Genomic DNA, 24,579 nt, shown 5'->3' on the forward strand with positions numbered 1-24,579 from the left:
CAACAAAAAGCTTACAGTTTGTGGCAACAGCAGCAGACAGATCCCAGGGACATAAAAGTCCCTCCTGGCCACTGCAGACAGATCCCTGGGTATAAAAGTCTCTCCTGGCCACTGCCTGAGAAGCAGGCCAGTAACTACAGAAACAACAGTAGATTCAGGTGTAGCCACTGTGCAGACAGAAAAGCAACAGGTAGTGGCCCTGTGACAACAGACAATAGAGGTACTAGCATTTCCTCCTCATACTTTCCATCTCTGTGAGGTGTTTGCAAAGTTGGCCAAATTATCCCTGATGGTTTCTGAGTAATTTGCATATAAACAATAAATATTTCTCTAAAGGCATACAGTGACATCCTTGTTCTGCATAGGGCAGGCAGTTCGAGCATTCTTTCATGCTGTAAATCCACCTCAGCTAACAAAGTCACCTGTTCTTCTAGCTTGGCAGTAGATTTTTTCTTTCTTTTTTTTTTTCTCTTTTTTTATTTATTTTATATAACCAAGTCCATTTAAATGAAAACTAACATATATAGACAATATTTGGGAATTTGGGCGTTGTTCTTTCCAAACTACTTCCTGCTGGTAAGGGGCACTGTCATGGGGGATTCGAAGAAGATTCAGAAATCCTGGCTATAGTCTGTAAGGCTGCTTTGTCTAGCTGTTTTGAATATATGATCACCTGGTAGTCTGTTTCAGGTGGTTAGGCTTGATCAAACCACATTAGTCTGGAAGGAATCCACATCTTTTCATTTTCTGTGGAAACAAAAATAGAAATCTTTTTCCCCAGTAACTTGTCCTTCAACATAAATTTTGGAGTCAAAGCATTTTTTTTAATTTAATTTATTATTTTACATGTCAATCCCAGTTCCTTCTCCCTCTCCCCCTCCCTCCCTTCCTCCTTCCCTCCCTTTTACCCTCTCTGCCCTCTCACATGCAATCTAACCACCCTCCCCTCCCATTCACTGCCCCCCCACTTCCCCTGAGCTCTGGGGGACTTGTCTCTTCCTGGTTCTGTGAAGGACTTTGTATGAATCTCTTAGAATACACCTTGTATCCTAGTTCCTCTGGTGGTGTGAATTATAGGCTGGTGATCCTTTGATCTAGGTCTAAAATCCATATATGAGTGAGTACTAACTGTGTTACTCTTTTTGTGACTGGGTTACCTCCTTCAGGATGGTTTCTTCAAGTGCCATCCAGTTGCCTACGAATTTCAAGATACCATTATTTTTTCTGCAAAGTGTATTCCATTGTGTAGATGTGCCACATCTTCATTAACCATTCTTCAATTGAGGGGCATGTAGGTTGCTTCCAGATTCTTGCTATTACAAATAGTGCTGCTATGAACATAGTTGAACAGATGTCTTTGTTGCATGGATGTGGATCCTTTTGGGTATATGCCTAAGAGGGGGATTGCCGGGCCCTGTGGTAAACTAATTCCCATTTTCCTAAGGAACCACTATACTGATCTCCAAATTGACTGTATGAGTTTGCACTCCCACCAGCAGTGAAGGAGTGTTCCCATTTCTCTTCATCCTCTCCAACATGAGTCATCATTGGTGTTTCTAATTTTAGCCATTCTGGCAGGAGTAAGTTGGTTTCTCAAAGTTGTTTTGATTTGCATTTCCCTGATAGCTAAGGATGTGGAGCACTTTCTTAAGTATCTTTCAGCCTTTTTGATTTCCTCTATTGAGAATTCTTTCTTCAGTTCTGTATCCCATTTTTAATAGGGTTATTTGGTGTTTTGTTGACTAGTTTCTTGAGTTCTTTGTATATTTTGGAGATCAGCACTTTGTGGGATATAGGATTGGTGAAAATCTTTTTCCAGTCCAGTTTGGTCTTGTCCACTGTGTCCTTTGCCTTACAGAAGCTTCTAAGTTTGAAGAGGTCCCATTTATTAATTGTTTCTCTCAGTGTCTGTGCCCCTGGAGTTATGTTCAGGAAGCGGTCTCCTATACCAATTTGTTCAAGGGGATTTCCTACTTTCTCTTCTAAGAGGTTAAATGTGGCTGGATTGAAGTTGAGGTCTTTGATCCATTTGGACTTGAGTTTTGTGCATGGTGACAGACATGGGTCTATCTGCAGTCTTCTACACACCCTCATCCAATTGTGCCAGCACCATTTGTTGAAGATGCTGTCTTTGCCCCATTGTATAATTTTAACTGTTTTGTCGAAAATCAGGTGTTCATAAGTGTGTGGGTTAATATCAGGATTTTCAATTTGATTCCATTGGTCTACCTGTCTATTTTTATGCCAATACCAGGCTGTTTTCAGAACTATAGCTCTGCTTATAGTAGAGCTTAAAGTCAGGAATGGTAATGCAGCCATTAAAGGCTAGGCTCACAACCATAAATAGATTTTTTTTCCTAATGTAGACAGATGCTGGGTTATTTGGCATTCTAGGTTGTTGAAGTTAGTGTCAGTCATTATTATACCAATGTCACCAAGAGTAGCTCCTGCTGGTCCCAACCCTTAGCTTATTATGTAGGCTATGGGGAGTGGGACTGCACATTTTTCCCTGAACATGGAGGCTGGAAGGACCTGTGTTTATTCATACATGTCTTTTCTCCCTACTTGACCATCATAAACGTACTTCTAGGGGAAAAGGAATACCAAGATACAGAATTACCGGGATTGATGCATATGCCAGTTGGGCAAGCAAGAGTTTAACCCATCATCACAAGCAAATCAATCAGTTTCAACCAGGAAGTAAAGGAAGGGAATGTACTCATGACAAAGTGGTGGCTAGGAGCTGATGACATTCATGGCAAGTTTTCAGTTGTTTTTTAGAGACACGAGCCCCAGCAAATCTGTGATCCAAAGACCTAATGCAATCCCTGAACAGCCAGGCTCTGAACTCAGATCCAGTGAAGGACAATACACCCTGGATTTGGTTCCTGAGCCAATGAAAGAGACATTTTATCACTGAACCCAGAGCCAGAGAAAAATGCCCTGACTCTGAAACTATAGCCAAAGGAACACATTTTGCCCCTAGAATGAGAAATTATTAAATAAATTTGTTCTGGTTCTAAAATAGGAGCCAAAAATCTAAAAAGAAACATGGTTTGACCCTGAAATCTGAGCCATCTTTGTCCCTCACACAAAACCAACCAATCACTGATGAGGAAAAAGCAACCAATCCCTGAGTAGGAAAGTAGTAACCTCTAGTCTAGAGGCATGCATGACCTTTACAGCCCAGGGGAATAGTAACATAGAAACCTCTAGTCTAAAGGCACAACTTCCCATAGATCTTAAAGGAGGGAAGTAGTAACCCCAGCCTAGAGACATAGCATGACCTTTTCTGGACTTTAGCCCATAGGAGGAGTCAATCCCACAACTATAGATTTGGAAGTCCTCTGGGGCAGTCAATCACAAACCCGAAGGCTTGGAATTCCCCAAACCTTCTCCTCTATAAAAACTCCCTTCTCCCATCACTTAGGATCTCTCTCCTGCTCTGCTTCTGTCACTGTTATCTCTGCAGTCCTTGCTGCTCCAGAGGGATGGAGAGACCCAAGTTAACTAGCTATAAAGACCCTTTGTTTTTGCATCAGATTTGATCTCATGGTGGTAATTTGGGGATCAAAATTTGGGCCCAAGAATTTCTAAAGGGGATTCTAGACATATATGCCATGAAAGAGCAGGATGGAACATAGACCAAATAGCATTATTAGTCTACATTCTGTGTCAATATTATCTTTAGTTTCTAGTGCTGCAATGAAACACCATGACCAAAAGGCAAGCTGAGGAGGAAAGAGTTTATTTTGGCTTATACTTCAACATTGTTGTTCATCACTGAAGAAAGTCAGGACAGGAACTCAAACAGGGCAGGATCCTAGAAGTAGAGGCCATGGTGAGGAGCTACTCACTAGCTTGCTTCCCCTGGCTTGCTTAGCCCACCCTCTTATAGAACACAGGACTACCTGCTCAGGGATGGCACCACCCACCATAAGCTGGGCCTTCCACAACTGATCACTAACTGAGAAAACGCCTTACAGCTGGATCTCTTTGAGGCATTTTCTTAACTGAGTCTCCTTCCTCTGATGACTCTAACTTATGTTGAGCCGACACAAAAATTCAGCCAATACACAAGCCTTGGTGATAGTCCATTTTTATGCAGCCAGTTCATTGTCCCCTGTGATGTGCTTGACCTGGGACTGATGTATCCAGGTGTTGACATCACCTACCTTGACAGCAGTGAGGATGGTCAGAACGACAAGGTGTGGTCCCTTCAGCAGGGTCCCAGGTTCCTTCAGACATAACAGCTTTTTGTTGAAGATAATGGGCAATATACTCTCTTCTGTAACTGCTTCTCATCTTAGGTTAGGATGTTGTTGTCAGGGAACATGAAAACTGAAATGCAGTTCAAAGGCCAAGAGTTAAGAGTTCAGACTGCTTGCTGACCTAGCTGAAGAGATAAGTAGCAATCACATTGGCTGGACTGGTTTACATCAACTTTTTGAGTCTATTTGACCTGTTGCAGGTTGATCCAAATTCCAACTCTCTGAAGCTCATATGAATTTAAAGTTTACAAAAAGAGGTAAAATGTAACAGGAATTAATAAAATACCCAGAGACTGATATTTGGGTTCAAACTTCAAGCTGAAGAACAGAGAAGCAGAGAGTCACTACCTCTTACCACTAACTACCTCAGGCTGAATGGGCTGATCCTGCTGTCTCTCCTCAGCATGGCTGGAGAATGAATTCTCCTATCTTCAGTGTGGCTGGAAAATGAATGTCTGATACTGTGTGACCTATTCCTTTCTTAAATACCTCTTATGAGTCCTGGGATTAAAGGTGTGAGCTCTAATTCTCTTTTAGACTGATTCACTCTAATGTATCCCTGGGTGGCCTTGAACTAACAGAGAACTGTCTGCCTTTATCTCCTGAGTTCAGGGATTAAAGATGTGTGCCACCATCTCCTGACCTCTATAGTTTGTGGTTGACTTTGCTTTCTGAATCTTCAGGCAAGCTTTAATAAATCATAAATAATGCATCACCACAGTAAAAGTTGCAGATATATTAGCATTACCACTGTTTGAATCTCTACAGAAATTCACATTGCAGAGAAAGCAGTGGAACCACACCTTTGAGTCATAGTAAAAGCTTTGGAATCCCCCCCAAATGATTTGGGGTTAAAAGCATCAGTACACTTTCCTGTGTTCAGAGAGCTGGATACGTACAGACTGCACAGGGTTGTTTTTAGCACAATGAGAAGCATCTTTCAGTCTATACTTAGAAAACAACCCAAGGAAAATTTAAAATTTGAACTTGTGTGTATAGAAGTCAGCACTTTACCAGTGCCAGTTTAATAACCTGTCAGAAGTCCATTGATTAATATATTAAAACTCTGAACCTTTGAAGTCTCAACACCATATATCATCTTTAAATTTTATTATTCTTAATTATTTTTTCAGACTCTTACATATATAAACCTTAAACTTTTTTTCCATTCAGCCATTTCCATGAGACACAAGTGATTGTTTACTGAAAGTAATCATTGCAAAGCAAGTTCTTTTAAATAGAGGAATAGTAAAACATGTTTTATGGGTTTGTCTTTCTCACCAGGAAACCTAATAGCTCTAGAAAAAGCAAGGCCTGATTTTGTCACATGAAATGCATTGAACATGCAGTTACTGATAAACTGATAAAGCTATGGCTGGCCATCAACACCATCAGAGATATGAAAAGGACAAATTTGAGAAGGAATTATAAACTAAATGATTCCTGTATCAATACAATGACAGCCACTTACAAGGTACCTGGACCATTACCCTAGGCTCCTCATTGGCAATCTCCATGGAGACAGAGTGCCTCAGTTTCCAGCACACAGGACAGCAATAACTCTTTGACTGCCACACAGGGCAGTATCAGCATTTGACCTTTGACTACTAAACCCAAAAGATCCAAGAGCCTTTCCTGTGGGTGAGGAATATGAGAGGCTAGCCTACCTTAGTGAGGCAAAAGAAGACAGTCAATTCTCCAGTGTCCTGATTGTCCACAGTCTCACTGGGACCCTAGAGGTGGGCTAGGTAAGGGGCACTTGTGCACAAAAAGACTCCTCCTTGATCCAGGAGTCTTTTTCTTTGGCCAAGACCTTAAGGCTGCCTCTAGGATCTGGCATTTTTGTCTATCATGGAAGCCTTTTTTATTCAACACTTTAACTTCCGTATTCAGCAGCTCTCTGAAGAGTTTTGAGAGTCATCTATTAAGTTTTTAAGTATATGTAACTTCGATGTGACTTCACTTGTTTTTAGTTACTTGTTTTAGGCTTAACCTTGAAAACAGAAGGTTAAACAAAGTTTGTCCTTGTCGATGAATTACATTTTAAATCCTAGCCTTTTCAGAGTTGCTCCCCATTTTTTTTTTCTGGTTGCTCAGGCATTATATAAAGGAATATTCCTAAGGTAAAAGAGAGAATTGCCTACATTCCCCATCTGTAAAGCTTTCTATTTGTACTTTTCCCTTGCATATAAATGCATGTAAGTACTTTAATATTTCAGTTATGAAACATATGTTGTTTTTAAATCTTTTTTTTAAATAAACCTTGCTTTTATTATGTTATCCCCGTCTGTTATTCTTATTCTCAGGGTAAGTATCACCACAGAAAAATCCACCCCAACAAAGAATATCATGGAAACCTGCTGTTTTTAAAAACATTTATTTCTTTTAAATAAGAGTTGAATCTGTTACATATACTGCATATTGTAGTAAATTAAGATTACATATGTATTGGATTTCCAACCATCAATCCTCCTACTACAATTTTTATGCTTTTGTTACAGAATTTACAGATCTTTAACTGTACCTAATAAACTTACAAATCTTGAGTTGCATAAAGCTTAAAAAATATTCTTACAAATCTTGAGATAAGATTCAAATGTTAGCAAAACTTTAAATACTAAACAAAACAAAATAAAAGAAAGCAAAAAGAGTACAATATGGCAATAATTCCCACTTGGAATATCTGTCCTTTTGTTTCGTTTCGTTTTGTTCTTTCTCTGTCACACAATCAGGTGGCTCTCCTGTGACATAGGATAGAGATTTTGTAGGGAACCAAATGAATATTCTTGGGTCTACAGGAGGGAAAGCCATAACCCAACTCCAGAGCCAAATTTTCATTAAAGTAGACAGAATGAAACATTTTATATTATCTATACCTAATGGGCACCAAATTGCTGGACAACTGAATATGATGACCAGAGGGAGGGGCCAGAGTAACCTGCAAGCAAAGAAGGTTTAGAGATCAGAAATTACTGAGGCCTGGGTATAGACAGAGCTACTAGTTACAGGAGAGAGCTGTGAGATGCACCACAGTGAGGACAGTATGCCCACGGCAGCTGGGGTACTTCTTCACTCTCTCCCTCACCTGCTTGGTCTAGACCCCAGTTCCCACATCTGCAACACGTTTATGAACACACCAGAAAGCACAGGTCCATTAAAACTGTACCTTTAAAAGGATACAACATTCACACACTCAGGAAAAAGACCAGACAAAAACAAACATTTGGTGACCACTGTCATTCATATGCCTAATAGCTGTTTTCCTTCTAAACTTTTCCAAGGGCCAGAAGTCCAACAGTCCAACTGTCCCAACAGTGGTCCCTCCAATTCAGGAATTAATGCTGTCTGCAGCTTTTCCGTGAATTCCCCCCCCCCTCAAAAAAGTGTGCTTACTTATACCTCCAGAGGTCTGATGATTTATCTTTACTCACAGTCTAGGTGCTGGGAACCTACAGGTGTCTCCCTCCAACCACTGGGCCCATCTGATTTCTCATCTCCCAGTCAGGAGCCTCCAAAGTCCCAAGGCCAGCCAAAAATTAAGCTGAGCAGCCCTTGACATTTGGAATTTCATTATTATTTTTTTTGCTTCATAGTTATCTTAAAAACAGAAATTTTAAACTTTTAAGCATAAAGTCAACATATCATTAGCCATCACTCATCACTCTGTGTGTGTGTGTGTGTGTGTGTGTGTGTGTGTGTGTGTGTGCGTGCGCGCGCGCGCACTGTGCATTACATATAAACCTATTCATTGTAGAGAATACAGACTAATAAATTTGTGGATGTTATGCATTGTTTTGAAGTTTCTTTTCATAATCTTTCATGTTGCTGTTTGAAGATTTGCATTAAATAGGAAAAAATAATAATAGATAACCAAAAGATTACCAAATCAAAACAAGGAGAAAAAGGCCAGGTGCAGTGTTGCATGCCTGTAATCTCAGAGCTGAAGAGGTTGAGGTGGGAGAGTTTAAAGTGCAAGGCAAAAGCTTGTATAGCAAGACCTGAGTGTGGGGTGGGGAGAAAGAAGGGGGAAGTGGAAAATGGGAGGAGTGGAGTGTTGTTCAAGGAAGCTCCTTAAACCAGAAGGTAAATAACTCAAAACAGGTCAGGAAGTCCCTGAAACTGACAAGATTCAGTAGGCCCCTCCCTGCCAAGATTAAAAAGTAAAGAATACTGTGAGTCACTCTCAGATCAGATAAGCTACAAAGACTTTCAAGTAAACTTGGCTTCAAAGAAGACCCCAAGAGCAGACCAGCTGCCTGGAAGAAGCAGAAAACCAACCAAGCTGCCTGCAAGAGGCTTAGACAAACTGAGCCACCTAGAAATGATACTCTTCAACCTGTTGATCTGTCTACAGGCTGTTCAAAGTGCTCTATGTCCCCAACATTTGTGAGCTGTCTTTAATGCTAGGATGGACTTTTGTGTAGCACCTGTCTTTCAGTCATTTCTGTTCCTGTAAGTAACCCTTCACCTATATTCTTTTACATGGCATCAATAAAAAAATCATTGGTTCACCAAGCTGGACATTGGTGGCATGCTTACTTTGATCCATCATGAGCTCCCAATATGGGGTGAGTAAATTTGTGTTGCCACTCCCCAGATAAAGTTTGTCACACAAGAAGGAGAAAGATGGAGATCTTAATATACAGCCCTTTCTTGGAAAATACTTAAATAATGTTTGTTTGGTTTCCTATCCAAATAAATATAATTCTAAATAACTAAAAAAATTCTTTGCTAGTGAATATTTAGTTATAATTCAAAGCAAGTAGTGATGACCAAGTGGTTTCTATTTTTCTCAAAAAAAAAAAAAAAACATTAACCGTAGACATGTATTTTCAGGCATTAATGTAGTTTATTATCAGCTATGCTCCATTATTTGTTTTCTGTTTATTTTCATTTTAATTTTTGAATTAAAATTGCTTCATTCTACATATTTTATAGTTATTTTCCCTCTATGGCAAATGATTATCATGTTTTGCATACAATGTTTTTATTTTCCCATTCATTTAAGTAAAAAAATTGAGTGGCCTTAAAAATATTATCAAGAATTATAAAGTTGACAGCTGAATGGATGAAGACTGGAAGATATTGGGCTTTCTAAAAAAGAAAAAGTTAAAATCAGTTTTGCCATGTAATTTTCTGGAAACTTTAATCCTAAGACATGCCCCCAGAAAAATAATGTAAATAGAAAATGAGTTAAGGAATATTACTTTATAATCCTCTAAGTAAGTCACAATGCACATTAGCAAATTAAAAGCTTGCAATCATTTGCAGTAAAGATTCTTATTTAATTTTAACTCAGCAGTTTACAAATTTACTTAAGCTTCTCTGGAATGAACAATAATGTTCAATTGCACAAGGGTTTGTTTCTGGGTAATTAGGAGGGTATGTTTTTCCCAAGACTATTGAGAATTGTTTTTAGAACATTGGATGTGAAAAGTTATATGGGGAGGAGAGCTTCCTGGGATTTATGTAAGACCAGGTAACATTTCAGGTCTTACTCTCTCATTCTCTGAGGTCTTCCAGGGGTCAGATAGCAGCCAAGGAAGCAGAATCAAGGTTCAAGCTGAATGGGAAGAGGAGACTTGGAAAGAGATGAGAAGTTGACTTGCTCTGGTACAGGTTAAGTCCCAGAAGAATTATAACAGGGTAGGGAGCTAAGGAAGCTGTAGATTCTGTACAGACAGCTGGTAAAGGGCTCTTAGGCCTCAGCAAAGGGAAATGGGTGATTTGGGAGCTTCAAAATTAGTTTAGAAGGATTTATTGTGAGTTTTAGGGATCTTGTTTGCTTTCAGGATGCAGTCTCAGGATTAACCTTCAAATGTGGATTATCATTTATTTTTCTGACATCTTCCTGCATTTTGCTGGATGTTCAAAAATAGTCCACATGGTGACAACTGCTGTCCAGAAGTTAAATTAAAATGGAAATTTAAAGGATTATTTTCAATGTCTGTAGAACATTGTTTCAAATCTGCTTATTTATTAAAGATGCTTTTTAATATGAAATGGGTCAAAATTCAGACAGGATCAAATGGCCAAAACCAAAAAGACTACTACATTAGCAATCTTATAATGGAATTATTTTGTGAGCACTAAATTAAAAGTGGAAAAAAAAACAATATGGGGCAGAATTTTACTTTATGAACTAAGAAATAGCTAAAACAATAGCTTCGGGCCAGATACCCTTATTTCTGAAATTAGAAATGATATCACACTGCAAAACATTTGCTACTGGACAGTTATGGGGATAACATTTTTTGTGAGGTCTCCTTGCCTAGCACACAGCATGCTATAAATATCAGCCATGCATTCCTTCACAGAAATCATTGTGTTTATTTCCACCCTATATTGCTCAACGCGGCAAAGCTGAGAGACTTATACCTTTCTGTTTTATGGACAAGGAAACAAAACTAATATACCTTGAGAAGTTCAGACTGACTCACTGCAATAGACAACCACTGAAGAAATGGAAAGGAAGCCAATATTTTTCCAAACACATAAATTAAACCATAAGCCAGAATAGAAAAACATATTATTTATTGCCTTTGATTTTCTAAACACAAATGTGCCAGAAGACCACAGCATGGATCACTAAGAATGTGAGAACCAATGATGTCAATCAGTTTTGTAAGTGATGAGCCCTACAATATTCCTATGTCTTCTTACTCTCTGGTTCTTCCAATAGCCCACTAGATTTGCAATGATAGTGGCAGAGGATATAATCGCCACCAAATCAAGTGTTACAGTCTGTAGGCATTGTTATCATCCGTGCTCAACTTCACTTGGGAGTGCAATGAAATAAGGAGACTGACTGTAAGCATGGTTCAAGGAGGATTGAAGAACTCTATAGATCATTTTGAATCAAGTGAGTCTTCAAAGTTTGTTTTACAACCTTTAGTGAGGTGTACCCTCTTCACTGTGGCAAGGAGATGATACCTTTCTTTATATACCTAAAAATTGAAATTCAGAGACTGATAGCTCCCCTCAAGCATTTCTACATTTTTAATACTTTTTTTAACTCTATATAGGTTTCTTTCTCAAGATTTGTTTTACTTTTATTAGGCATCCTAAATGTGGATAAGCTTCAAAATTCCTGTCCTCACTGTCATAGTCTGTAGGTAGACTTCTTTGTCCCACCAGCTAGTTCCCAAATAACCACACAGAGACTTATTATTAATTATAAATGCTTAGCCAATAGCTCAGGCTTGTTACTAACTAGCTCTTACATTTTAAATTAACCCATACTTATTTTCTACCATCTACCTTGCATAAGGTGGTAACTTTGTTCAACACTGGCAAGTTTATATTGTTTATTTCCTAATTGCATCGTGCCTCCTGAAACTCCTCCCTTCTTCTTCATGCTCTCGTTTTGTCTAAAAGTCCCATATAACTTCTACCTGTCCAGCTATTGGCCAGCCGGTTCTTTTATTTCCCAATGAGAGTAAATATATATTTACAATGTACAAAAATTGTTCAACATCAATAGTCTATACATTTGAAGATTACTTCTTCACATGCCTTAACAAAATCTGGGGCATTAAAGAAACACACATTAGGGTGTGTCTGTGATGTTGTTTCCAAAGAGATTTTGTGGAGGGGAAGGGTACCAGCCCATAGGGTAGATTCTTCTTCTCAACTTCCTGGTGGGTGCAAGGGCTAGGGTGCTTCTACTGCTAATACTATATCCCAATCCATCTTAGATTTCATTTATCTGAACTTCGAGACCAAGTAAAGCCTCCCAAAAGTTACCTTTTGTCATGTGTTTGGTAAAGGTGTTGAGAAAAGTAGTTGATACAATACACTTACTTGTTCAACCTGGGTATCTGTGGTTTAACAGGAATGTCTACTACATGATCTCTAGAACACATGTGGTTCTCTATAGTTTATGGTTCTGAATTGATTTCATCATTTATGGACCCTTTTGTTCTAGTTCAATGAAGATTTGGTGATATTTCAAATGACTTTCCTGTGACCCCTAGAGCCTGAGTTCTCAGACCTAAGAGGTCTTACCCTTTGTATATGGTAGTTAGGTCAAAATTTTAATTATAAATCTGAGGTCTGAAAAATGCTTGAATTTTTGTGGGTACTAACCTGACCTAAAATCACGGTGCAATTTTCATTAAGCCCATTTCTTCCAAACCACTGGCCCATATATTCTACAGGCTTTTGTTTTGTATAATAATTTTATTTTCAAATTCCACTACTTCTATCTAAATAACTACAGTGGTTTGGATATGATAGATGCCCCAACAGGCTCATGTGTTGGGACAACTATTCCCAAGCTAGCTGGTGGTACTATCTTAGGAGGTGACAATAGGTCACTGGGGAATGACTAATGTATAAGCTGGCCCATTTTCACCCAAATACCTCTCTTACCTTTGAAATGCAAACACCAAGGGAAATAAAGCCTCTTCCTACTAGGTTCTATGAAAGAATTGGGCCTTATCAACAGTGTGTACCTTGCTCAATATTGTACAAGTGCCTTCATCCCTGAAGAATGGAGGCTGCTTACCCTCTGGATAAGTATAGCAGGGAATTATCTATTTACCAATTGAGTGTAAGATAAACTTTGATGACATGTGGTACTATTGCGGTAAATAAGGATCAGGATAAAATCCCACTTCTGACACCAGATATTGCGGTAAATAAGGATCAGGATAAACAAATAGGCCGAATAGATGTTTATTCAGGGAGAAATAACTTACAACCTAGACAGATGAACACCAGGAAATTCAACCCGATCCTCTCCTGTCCAAGTCACGCCAGAAAGAGAGAGCGCCTTCCTGGCCCCCTCCGACCTCCTTCCTCAGGTCCTCTCCACCCATCGCTCCACCCCCCAATGGGCGTGGTCAGTGCTACAGAAGGACTACCTCACTACATGGTACTGTGACATTCTTCTGCTTAAGGACTAGTAATTGTCATTCTTGAACACATGTCTGTAACACTGTTTGTCTGTTTGTTATTATACATGTGAAATTTCAGTGTCTTTATAGCCTCTTTGTAGATCACTCATGGCGCCATCATGCTCTTTTTTAACACTTATTCAATAATAAGAACTTTATTTCTCTACTGCATTGGAAGAGAGATTTTCTGGGTTAGAGGATTTTGCCTTTAATTCTATTTCCTCAACAATGGGTATTCTAGAACAGCAGGTCAATCTGTTCTCAAAGGTTTCTCATAGAAAAATGGGGGAAAGCAAGGATAGAGGAAAATGCAGAGTGTAATCACCAGTTTTCTCTTGATATGTTTATGTGTTCAGTGTGTTGGTGTTCTAAGAATATTTTTTAAGTCATTGATTCTCCATCCTACATTTTCACCAACCATTTCTTTCCTCTAGTAAATCCTTAAGGGTCAATTCTTTTTCTGTGTGTTCAGTGATAACTTTCTCAAATACTCAGTAGTGCTTCCTTAATGAGTCTCTCTCTAAATAAAAGTGAAGGGGGGGAGGAAGAGAGAGAGAGAGAGAACTAGAAAGCAGGAGGAAGGAAGGAGGGAAGGAAGGAAGGAAAAAGAGAGAAAGAGAGGAGGCCAAAGGCAGGATGGATCTTTCAGTTATCAAAGACACCAGAGAGGGATGACTCAGGTACAGTTGGCACCCTGTTACTGGAGAAGCACACAGATTAGCTTATGTCTGAGTAACAAGAATTTAACAGCATTTATTGGACCCTAACAAAAATAGATCTCCTGGGATACCTTTATCACATGAACAGGGGAGACACACTGACATCAAGTTACCCCACTATCAATATGAAAGAATGAGTGCTTGCTGAACATGATCTTCATATTTGCACATTCCTAGTGCTATTCAAAATGTTATCATCTAAGTTAGCATCATTTTATTGATCTAAATAAAATTGAAAAATATATCCAAAGTCTAGAGTAAGATTATCCTTTCGTCGAAGCTTTTAGGGAAAAATTGGCACAAGATTTTCTGGTAAGACTAGTGCTATTAATGTGGAAAAACAATCAAATTTACATTGACATATATGAGCTTCAAAGGTAGATATGATTGTAGACCAGGTTCTGAATCTAATGCTGGGTAGATCCACAGGATTCCAGCTACTATTAGTCAATTGAATCAAGTAAATTCTGATTTATTTGCTGAGACCTTTTGAATATAGTTACTCTTAGGTGGATCCAATGGACAAAAACCAAAGTATACAGCTCATGTTAGGTTTCATGACTCATTGAATTATCAGATACTGTATGGTTTCATCTTAGCATGTAAAATGAAGAAATTTTGCAGATTGGCCAACAATATGCTTATACATGATTCTTCTTAAAAATAATTTGGTATTTCTGAATTGTCATTTTATAGCACATTAAAATTATGAATCCTCTCTTTTGTTTGTCTGCAACAATGCTTCAGAGGGTGAGTGTACACAGCCTAAACTAGTGTGCTTGATTGGATGATAGAAACCATAGCTATTGATCCTCTGCAATCTTAATACCTCTGTGTTTGACATGCTTATTGCTCATAAAATATTAAGATTTGTATATTAAATGAACTCTAGTAAAATTATTGTAAAATTAAGTCCTGTATTATATTTTAGGCATTGCTGTTGCTTTTGTTTGAAATATTTTTCATTTTTCTTGAGGACAACAGATTTCTAACATGAGAGGCCTATTGGAGGCTCCATATCTGTTGGGAGTGGAGCAGACTTTGACTCCAGTGACCCCTCTCAAGGTGCTCACACCTTAATGGATCCAAAGAATGTCTTTGGGCCACTCCCTAATCTAATATAATAAAATTAAGCAAAAACACAGATCTGAGATCCAAGTGATCAACTGAATCAAGCTATGTTTTTTTAAAGCTGTATTGTAAGCATATTTAAAGAAATAAGAAGAGAATTCTAAATTAAAACAATAGCAAATATTTAGATCATGATTACTTTGAGATAAACTTAAGTACATTGTCACAAATAAATCTCCCAACACTATTTTCTAGAAAAGCAATGCACAGATGTTGAGCCCAAGATCACAAAGCTTGGAAATACCAGGACCAGGATATGTTTTATTTCTAATTTTATTATCTCTGTGCTATTAATTTTTAATAAGTAATTCCCCCAATAAGTTAAACGGATCTATTATGATTTAGTTAAGTAACAAAACAGTGTTTTATTTATGCAACTCATATAAGGACCCCTGGGGCTTCTGCCTTTCAAGTTTTGCTAATGGTTTCTGGTAACTCCTACAAGTTTAATAAAGAAATGCCTTAAATGTTTTGGGATAGGAAACAAATTCAGTTTAAAGCCAAATTTTAATTGTATACATTTTTGAGGGTATAGGGGAAAGAAAACTCAAATGGCTTTCCTGAAGTTAAGAGAAACGTGGTATTATAAATACTAAATTTTTTAAAGGAATCTATTATATAAGCCATATAATCTTCCTTTTTGTTTTTCTCAAAGTTAATACTTTCATTGATGATGAGTTTAGAGACTGTTTTTCCCTGTGACACAATTCATCCACAATGCTAAATAAGGAAATCTATTAACCTAAAGTTAAAATGTTGGATTCTAAAATAAACAAACCATCTCTTTTTTCAAAGCACTTGCTAATCATATTAGAGCTATACAGAATCCCTAAGATCTGATTCAGCTGTTGGCAGGGGTGGGGAGTAACATTATTTTTCCAAATCCACTCTCTGTAGTTAAAGTGTCACCTGATGATTTCAATCTCACTCATTTTATTAAAGTTATTCACTCCACCACTTCTTTCTAACTCCCTTTGACACCTATTAACATAACCCCTCCCAGCTAGATATTCTTTTTTTTTCCTATTGCTACTATTGTTAATAACTCACTGAATCCAGATAGTGCTGACCACGTATGAATAGAAGTAGGGACCATCTACCTGTGCAAGGACAACCCACCAGGAACCAGACCTCCAAAGGAAAGTGACCCTTGCCCTCTCATCAGCCATCAATTTCCAATAGCTCCTCAGCTAGGGGTGGACCCTTGAGAATCCTCCTACATCTGCAACAAAATTTTGACTTCTTTGTTTTTGTGTAGGCAATTTCAGGCAATTGGAGTTGATAGATCAGCCATGTCATTTCCATGAGGCAGTATTTCACAGCTCTCTTCCCCATTCTCCATCTCTTATACTCTGCTCATTCTTCCATAGTATTTCCTGAGCTTTGAATACTCTGTCTGCTCATTCTTCCATAGTATTCCCTGAGCTTTGAATACTTGTTATGAGTAGTTTTCCTGCCAGCCTGGTCCCACAGGCCGCGCCAGCCCCAATTAACACACAGAGACACTGTATTAGATATAAAGATGTTGGCCTGGTACTAGTGTTTCCTGTTGGCTCTTTATCTTAACTATTAATCCATTTCTATTAATCTAAGTATTTCCATGTGGTCTTATCTTACCAGAGAGAGGGCCTGGAATTCTACCCTGTTGGCCCTACATCTTGAAACTCCTCCCTCATACTTTCTGAATCCTCTTTATCTCCTCATCCTGTCTATCTTGCTTTCCTATTGGCCAGCAGTGCTTTATTCATCAACCAATAAGAGAAACATATTTACAGAATGACATCTCCCATCACCTCCTCTTTTCTGTCTATAATAAAAAGAAGGGTTTTAACCTTAATATAGAAAAATATATAGCAAAACAGTTATCAAATAAGAACCACAGTTAACAATATTTAGTCCATTAACATTTAGCAAGATTTAAAGAAAATATTCCATCATCTATCTTATCTTTGTGAGTCTAAAGTCCTATATGTAACTTATCTTTAGTCCAAACTAAGGAAAACTATAACCATAACTATCTGTCTTCAACTCCTTCAAAGACCACAGAAGGATAATATATAAATTCTAGAAATGACAGAGACAACTCACTGCCTGGTCAGTCACCTGAAGTTCTTCTGTAAAGTTCCATCTTCAGCCTATAGACCATAGTGTGTTTGGCAACTTCCTTATTGGCAGTTTGTTAGTCATTTTTCTCTGTGTCTTGCAGATTGTCTGGCAGACTCTTCCATGAAGCAGGAAATATGTAGCAATGTCCACCTTGTATCAACAGTCACTTTTCTGTGGGTCCTGCATGTCAGGTTTATATAGCATAAAGTCAAACAGTCCAGACAAGAGTAATTTCTTGCCCAAATGGCCAGTCTTACCATATTGAAAGCAAACTACGTAATGAGTCTCTTCGAGGTCCATCTTCCTTTCTAACGCAGGTGGTGTTCCCAAGAACGATTGTTCCTCACTGATAAAAAAAAAAAAAAACCCTAAACCATTTTAAATGCCATATTCTGTATGTCTTTGAAAGGTTTGAAGAATGGCTATCCATCTCAAATATTATCTTGAAAACCTAACTAACTTAACTCTAAGTTTTGACTATCATAGGTAACTATCTATAGTCTGTACTAAATTATACATTTTTAATTGGGCTATATAAACATAATACCTAAACAAGAGGAGAAATCTATATATCACAAAATTGATATTAAATTGTATCAAAAGATGAAAATCCATTTTAAAACAAAGTATTCATTTCTATACCATAATCCCCTTTTACCTTTAAAAAATATTGGCTGTTGCCATTTACCATTTACAACATAATCAACCCCATTTAAATGAAAACAAACATTTATAGACAATATTTGGGAATTTGGGCATCATTCTTTCCAAACAGCTTCCTGCTGGCAGGGGGCACTGTCATGGGGATCCTAGGAAGACACAGAAATCCTGGCTGTAGTGGTCTGCAAGGCTGCTTTGTCCCAGCTGTTTTGAATGGTGGATCATCTAGGAGATTGCTTCAGGGGGTCTTTCTTGATCAAACCATGTTAGTCTGGAAGGAATCCACAGCTTTTTGTTTTCTGTGGAAAGAAAAATAGAAATCCTTTTCACCAGTAACCTGTCCTTAGACTTAAATTTTGAAGTCAAAACATTTTAAAAATTTAAATTGAATTAATCCAGCAGTATTTCTTTTAACAGTTGTTATTTTCTCAGCAAACAATACAAAGACAATATAATACCATACAATATCCAGACTCTTTTTGTGCTTTCCATCTTTATGTGGCTTTTTATTACTCTATTTCTTCTATTTTTATGTTGTATTTGTTGAGACAGGGTTTTTATGTGTAACTTTTGCCTGTCCTGAGAATAACTCTGTATACCAGTTAACTTTGAAACCACAGAAATCTGCTTACCTCTGCCTCCTGAGTATTGGAATTAAAGGTGTGTGCCACCATATCCACCTACTCTCTCCAGTTGCTCATACAAACCATTGAATTGTTAGTAGTGCTTCTTAAAAGACTTGTGTATTTTTGCCACTTATACTGAATCAGAAAACCTCCCTTAAAGGAGTCATGCAAATCTCTGCTTGTCTCTAGCAAAACAGAGCCCAACTGAGAAAAATGTTGCCACCAAGAAGACTTGTTTGTCTCTGTCATATTGTTTTAAAAATCCTTTCTTAAGCTTTTGTTAAATTTTAAGTGAAAGTTCTTAAGCCACATTGCAGCGCCATTTTGTTAGGAACAGGTTTTCCCACCGGCCTGGTCCCACATGCCGCGCCAGCCCCAAATAACACACAGAGACACTGTATTAGATATAATAAAAATGTTGGCCTGGTACTAGTGTTTCTTATCGGCTAGCTCTGTCTTAAATATTAATCCATTTCTATTAATCTAAGTATTTCCACGTGGTCTTTTTTTTTTTTTTTACTGGAGGGCCTGGAGTTCTATCCTGTTGGTGCTACATCTTGAAACTCCTCCCTCATACTTCCCAAATCCTCCTTATCTCCTCATCCTGCCTATCTTGCTTTCCTATTGGCCATCAGTGCTTTATTCATTAACCAGTAAGGGAAACATATTTACAGAATGACATCTCCCATCAAATGCTCTGTCTGCTCATTCTTCCACAGTATTCCCTGAGTCTTGAATGGGGTGAGGTTGATATAGATGACCCCTGTACACATCAATACTTAAGAGTATTTTTTTAATTTCAGAGTAAGTACTTCTGAATATTTACATAATACTTATTCTCAGCACTTTGATCACTTATGAGTCTCTACATTATCCACTAATTTACTGATGATAAAAAAAAAATGGAAGCAAGGTTGACCGAAGCAGAAATCTATGGATATAAAATAAATGTAAATATTAAAAAGGTAGCTTGACAAAATGATCATTTAGCTAATGAGACCAGCAGGTTCAACCCAAGTACCTATGATCTCACAGGGTAAAATACAAGGCATGAAATCTCTCTTATGGATTAGGCTTCAAATCCAGCCAGTGTCCATTGTGTCACTATTGCAGGAGTGGTTACAACTTTCTAACTGACTGGTATTGTAGAGGGCAACATCCAGTGCTGAGTAAGACCACTCATGTCTTTTCTCTTCTAAAAGTTTACACTGAATCTTCCAGAATTATGAAAGCTAACTACCAGCGAGAGAGATTCCTAATCAGGTTTGTGATTGATATCTTGATGTCCTCCGATCAAAGTGGGTGATGGCTTTAGCTGCAGAGTCTTATCATTTAGTATTGTGAGTAACCAAGAGCAATGGCCGTAACCCTTGTTGTTTTGGGTGGCTCTGGAAACTTCCTGGTGAGTAACTTATAGGGAGGTGTCTTAAGGCTACTGCTCAGTAATAACCCCATACACTGTGGTACTAGGAAGGTATCTCTGGTCAATCACCCCTTTTGCTTATAAACTCAAACAAACTAATGAATTTCCATAAGGCTTCTTCATAACGTAGTTTTGACTAGTCCATTCCTTACCTTCTTGTTCAGTCTTATTCCCCTGCTCAATCTACAGTTGAAACTTTTACCAGGATTATTATGTCACTGTTTGTTTGTTTGTTTGTGTTTGTTTTTCATGTCACTTATGTCTTATCCTCTCTAATTACATTTTTAACTTAGATTACAAGATTGCAATCTTGCATATAGCTTTTCATATACTCTTCTTTTAAAAACCTATTCCCGTGCCTTTATTTCCCCATCCCCATTGCCTCCTATGTTTGAACCGTTTTGTCCCAAGTACTCCCCCTGTCTACTTTCATTTCACCTATTTTTTACTACCTACCATGCCTTAATGTGTCTGTCTGCAATGGTGCAGACCTCCCTTCTGATTTCTGATAACATAAAAGCAATTGATTATTCCTCAATTTCCAAAAGACTTTATCTACACCTGGGATGTGCAAGAGCTTTGTTGCAAATGTCATTGAGTTAGTAGAGAATTGATCTTGGTCTAGTTTAATGCTCTTTATCTCTACATGATCTGAACAAATTGAACATTTTAAAGGGAGAAAATGGACAGAGGACCAAAAGCAATAGCAGTTTATCTATTCCACCCTTGTCCCATTCTAGTCACAGCACAAAATATGCCAGTGAGCCAAGCTTTTCATTCCCTAAGGCAAAGGCACTAATGATGATGCAATAATGGTTCTCCCAATTACTCTTAGGCTTGCTGAGTGCTGTGTGGAAATGCACTCATTTAGGGAAAATTGTAAGAATGACATTGATTCTCAGAGACCCAGCACTACAGTCCTCTCATGGCTGATTCGCTCTCTTAGCTGCCTAACCTGAATCCTTTTTACATCCCACTATTGTGTGAAAAAATAGTTTATTTCTCCCTATCTTAATTATCCAACTGCTGTTGAAATGAGGCTCACTGATGATTTGTTCAAATGTTTTATTCTGCTTTGAAAGATCAATTTTATTTAATGGTGAAAGTGAAAAACATCTGTGGGTGGGATGTGGTTAAATGCTCTATTTTCCTGACATACAAACTCAAGGGTGTTATCAATCAAAACATATCAGCATGTAAACCTAAAAATGTAGTTAGGAGCCATAATTACCTTTCCATGAGGTGTCATAGCAATGTAATGGAAGTATCTCTATATAGGTAATATTTAGGAGCCTCTGCTTTGTCCTAAAGCCTAAACTAAGCGCATATATAAAAAAGCATTCTGTACCAGCCAAAGAGACATGTGTATTCATGTACATCCTTACTTTGTTGACAGCAACAGTTCACCTTTCCAGATGTCCGTGTTTCATGAAGAAGCAGGCTGTTCATAGAAGGGGCTTCTGCTGCTTTCCAGGAGCTTCAAGATCTGGAAAGATGGCTTAGTGGTTAAGAGCACTAGCTGCTCCTCCAGAGACCCTGAGTTCAGTTTACATCACTCACGTGGGATATGGTGTTCTCTTCTGGTATGCAGGTATTCATGCAGACAAAGCATTCAACATAAAATACATAAATAAATAAGTATTTTCTGGATGTAGTAGCACATGACTTTAATTCCAGAACTTGGGAAGCAGAGGCAGGTGGATCTCTGAGTTTCAGGCCAACCTGGTTTACAAAGTGAGTTCCAAGGCAACACAGAGAAACCCTATCTTGATGGAAAAAGAAAAAATAAAGACCCATTCCCTCTTGAACCAGATTCACTCTGCTACTGGGGTCGTGCCAGTCACTTCTCTCCTGTTAAGGTGTTATAAGAAGATGCATGCTGTGGTGACACACATGAACATCTGTTGCTTTGAGTGATGAAGAAGATGAGAAGTCCAGTTCAACCATGATTGTTGTGAGCCTTATTCACCTTGTGAGGATGATGGACTATGTAACTGCCACCATTCACTAAGCCATTCAGGCATCACTTCCAGGCTTGGTCATTGCTACCATTATTTCAGCTATGCCTTAGAAACAACCTAGATGACCCTCAACTGAGGAATGGATAAAGAAAATGAGGTACATTTACACAATGGAGTATTGTTCAGCTGTTAAAAACAAGGACACCAGGAAATTTGAAGGCAAATGGATGGGACTAGAAAAAAATCATCATGAGTGAAGTAACCCAGACAAAGAAAGACAAACATGATTTGTACTCACTCATAAGTGAACAGTGGTTATAAAATAAAGAGAAACCATGCTACAGTCCACAGCCCCAGAGAGGCTAGGCAACAAGAAGGGTTCATGGAGGGACACCCAGAACTCCCTGGAAAAGAGAAATAGAAGAGATTGTGTGAGAGGACTGAGGGTATTGGAATAAGAGATTAGGTTTGGGGGCAAGAAGGGGAGAGTACTGAATGAGACTACTGGAAAGGGGTGCATTTCAGGTTCAGGAAAAACCTATCACAAGGGAATTTCCCAAGAATCTATAAGGAATATTGCAGCTTAGACTCCTAACAATAGCAGATATGTAGCCTGAACTAGTCACCTTCTGTGATCAGATTGGTGCCTTTTCCAATTGTCATCAGAGAAGTGTCATTCAGCAACTGTTGTAAATAGATGCAGATGCACAGACAAACATTAGGCAGACATTTAGACAGACAGACTGAGATTTTTTAAAGGGAAAAGATGAAGCACTCTATGAGATTTTTGTTATTATAAATACATCCTTCAAAAAAACATAGAGAATTAAATGACTCATCCTAGGTCACACTATCAGTCACCAGGGCTAAGAAATAGATGGAACTCTGGTAAGTCAACTCTATAGACGGGCTTTAGCACTCTATTCTGTGTGTAGTGGATATCTCTAATAAAATCAGTTAGACTATGAAACACTGTGCTCTGCTCTCTATTCAGACTTAAGATGATTTCCTTCCCCTTCCAGAATCACCAGGCAGACACTGTTTTCCCCTGCGGATTCTAGTTTTCACTCTTCCCCTGGCCCTCACCCTGTTCACTAACTGCATCTGTGCTTGGCTTCCCCAGCCTTGGATAATCTGTAAATACATATTCATTGGAACTCAGCAACAATTTTGTTAGCTGATGAAACAAACACATTTTTTTCCAACCTGGAAATTGTCCCATTCAAAAGGGCTGATGATGCACCAAATATTGAATGGTTATAAATCTTGCCCTAGACCTAAAATGGCCTGCAATAGCTGAATGAACCGTTTTCCTCCAGTTCAAATATTTAAACTGCTTTGCAGTGTGAACTATCTCTTCCTCCATGGCAAAAGCAAGATTAGTCAGAGATAATTATGCAGATTTCTTTACTAGATTTCTTCAACCTAACATTCTAGATAACACTTGTCTATCTATAGTAGGGAAAATTGGTGTCCATGGCCAGGCACCCACTGGGCAGACGTTTTTGATTAGGTTCACTGTGTTATGAATGAAACTGAATAATTATGCAGGTGGTGTGACCCTCATGACATCCTCATCCCAAGCTATGGTCACTCTTCCACTTTGCCCTGGGCTCACAAGCAGTATCAGAATATTTCAGTAACTGAGGAGAATGCTCATGGGATCCATTGCTGCCTCTTCGCTTGCTGGTGGGGAGGTGAGTGGGTAGGCATTTGTGTGGGTTGGAATGCTTTCATACATAATTGTGAAGCAGTTACAACCCCAGGATCTAATTCTGTCCAAAGTCATGAAACAGATTTTAAAATCTCAGTATGTGTTTAGAGTTAATGGACACAGATTTGAAAGACCCCTTTATATTTAAAATCTATGAAAGTAAAAAGAAAACATCTGAAAAAAAGAGAAGTATAAAAGAAAAAGAAAAGAAAAAAACAGCGACATAGTCAAGGTCTGTGTGGATGCACATCCACTTAGTACCCACTGTCCTCTTTCCTTGTGAAGCCTAGGTTACACTTCAACCTCTGTTATAAATAAGTTCATAGTTTTGACCAAATCGCCTTGTGATTAGCTTTTGTTTATTCATAAGAGATGGCAAAAGAGTTCAAAATATACTCAAAGACACATGTTTTAACAGTCTTTTTGGAAAATTGGTTTAGTTTTATATACATACATATATGTCTGCTTGTGAATGAAAATGGCCAGAGAGGTCAGAGATTTGGGATTCCTGTGGAGCCTGAGTTATTAGCCATTGTGAGCCATCCAACATGGCGTTTAGCAACCAAACTCTGGTCCTTTATTAAGAGCAGCTGATTAAGAGCTCCTATCCACTGAATTATCTCTCCAGTCATACAAATGAGTTTTATATCTTTGTGTATCTAGAAGATACTTGTACAACTTTGTAACTCTGACTAAGTATATGCTTTCTAGCCTTGCTAACAGATATGCCTACAGGGCATGAAGCAGAGAGTTATAAAATAATGCACAAAAAATTTATGACAATCATTCTCAATAGCACACATGTTGACCTGCTTCCCTGGGGACACCTTTGAAATGTCTAGTTAATAGAGGTAAGGCACACTGCTAACAACCCTCCCCCCCCCCGCAAACATGCCAAGAACAGATCCTACAACAAAATATCAATGTTACCAAAAAAAAAAAAAAAAAAAAAAAAAAAAAACCCTGAACACATTTCTGGCTTATTTCAATGAGTAAATCCTAGCAATATTAGCTACTTTTGATCCTATGAATCATCAAATTGAAATAAGTAAAACTAAAAAAAAAAAA

The 24,579-nt window shown here is 38.2% G+C and overlaps 1 pseudogene; it reads right to left on the bottom strand.

Annotated features, from left to right (window-relative positions):
• LOC127233550 (40S ribosomal protein S3-like) overlaps positions 1 to 4,305 on the bottom strand; it is a 129,675-nt pseudogene extending 125,370 nt beyond the window's left edge.
• Positions 4,306 to 24,579: the final 20,274 nt, after the last annotated feature.

This window comes from Phodopus roborovskii, unplaced genomic scaffold (assembly GCF_943737965.1).
Source record: "Phodopus roborovskii unplaced genomic scaffold, PHOROB, whole genome shotgun sequence".
NCBI lineage: Eukaryota > Metazoa > Chordata > Mammalia > Rodentia > Cricetidae > Phodopus > Phodopus roborovskii.